Source organism: Dipodomys ordii, unplaced genomic scaffold, assembly GCF_000151885.1.
Source record: "Dipodomys ordii isolate 6190 unplaced genomic scaffold, Dord_2.0 Scaffold81, whole genome shotgun sequence".
In the NCBI taxonomy this organism is placed as follows: domain Eukaryota; kingdom Metazoa; phylum Chordata; class Mammalia; order Rodentia; family Heteromyidae; genus Dipodomys; species Dipodomys ordii.
Window position 1 is genome coordinate 1,684,577 of NW_012267297.1, and position 1,330 is coordinate 1,685,906.

The following is a 1,330-nucleotide window of genomic DNA, read 5'->3' on the forward strand; positions in this document are numbered from 1 at the left end:
AGGGAGGAAGGAAAGAAGGAAGGAAGGAAGGAAGGAAGGAAGGAAGGAAGGAAGGAAGGAAGGAAGGAAAGAAGGGAGGAGCGACAAAATACTGGTCCCGGCGTCTAGACACTTGGGATCCCTTCCTCCCTCCTTCACAGGCCGAGTCAGGCAGGAGAGGTCTGGACTCTGAGGCCGGGCGGGCCCATTTGCACAGGCTGGGGCTCCTGTCAGCCGGGCCTGCGCCAGGCCTCTGCGGACGGCCCGGAACCCGGCACGGCTCTCTCTTCCGGACGCCTCGGTGTGTTGGCCGGGCCACGCGTGGCCTGTGGTGTTGGGGCGTCTCGTGCGCACACACACACACGCAGCGCTGGGCTTGGCCGGGCTGGCGCTGCGCTGCTCGAGCCATACCTCCCGCCCTGCTTAGTTTTCGCGGATTATCTGGGAGGTGGTGGGGTCTCCTGGATTTTGGGGGGGGCGGCGTGGGGAGTGGGGTGGAGGTCCGGGCTGGCTTTGAACTGTGAGCCTAAGGATCTCAGCCTCCTGGAGGAGGTCGATGGCAGGTGTGGGGGTCACCGGCCCCTGACCCCCGGGGTGCTCACTTCTTGTGAACGTGAGGAGGGGCGGGGGGAGAAGGAAGATGCCAGGCTGCCAGCAGCAATGGTGTACACGCACATGCACACGCACACACAGAGCCCCACTGCAGAGATGCAGGTGAGTCACCAGGAGGAGGAGGCCGGTTGCTTAGCAACCATGTGCTGTCTCCTAGCCAGGGGTGAAAGGTCAGCTCACCTTGAAGGTACTGCTGAGACCTGTTTCTGGAACCTTCTCCTGTCTGGGTGGAGGAGTATACGCACAGAACAACGAACAACAATGAAGTCACTGTTCTCCCTTCTACCAATTCATGGAGTCCATCCTACAGCTCATCATATCCACAAGGAAAGAAATAATAATAATGCAAAAGAAGCCGGCGCCCGTGGCTCCAGCCTGCCATCCCAGCTGCTCAGGAGGCCGGGAGCTGAGGATCACGGTGCGAAGCCAGCCAGGGCAGGAAAGGCCGTGAGACTCTGATCTCCAGCAAAAAGCTAGAAGTGGCGCAGTGGCTCAAGTGGTAGAGCACCAGCTTTGAGAAAAAAAAACACCTCATGGACAGAGCCCAGACCCTGGGACCAGCACACACACACACATGTGCACACGTGCGCATGCACACACGCTCACACATGCGTGCACATACGTGGACACATGCATACACGCGCACACATGCATGTGCACACACAAATAGAGGAAGAGGGTTTAGGGTTTAGGTGCAGAAAAGACTTTCCAGAGAAGCTACACTTGCATTGGAGGGGAG

The 1,330-nt window shown here is 58.9% G+C and overlaps 1 protein-coding gene across 1 annotated transcript in view; it reads right to left on the minus strand.

Moving 5' to 3' along the window:
* Positions 1–1,330, minus strand: part of Rerg (RAS-like, estrogen-regulated, growth inhibitor) — a 16,860-nt gene that overhangs the window by 3,645 nt on the left and 11,885 nt on the right. The window lies entirely within an intron of this gene.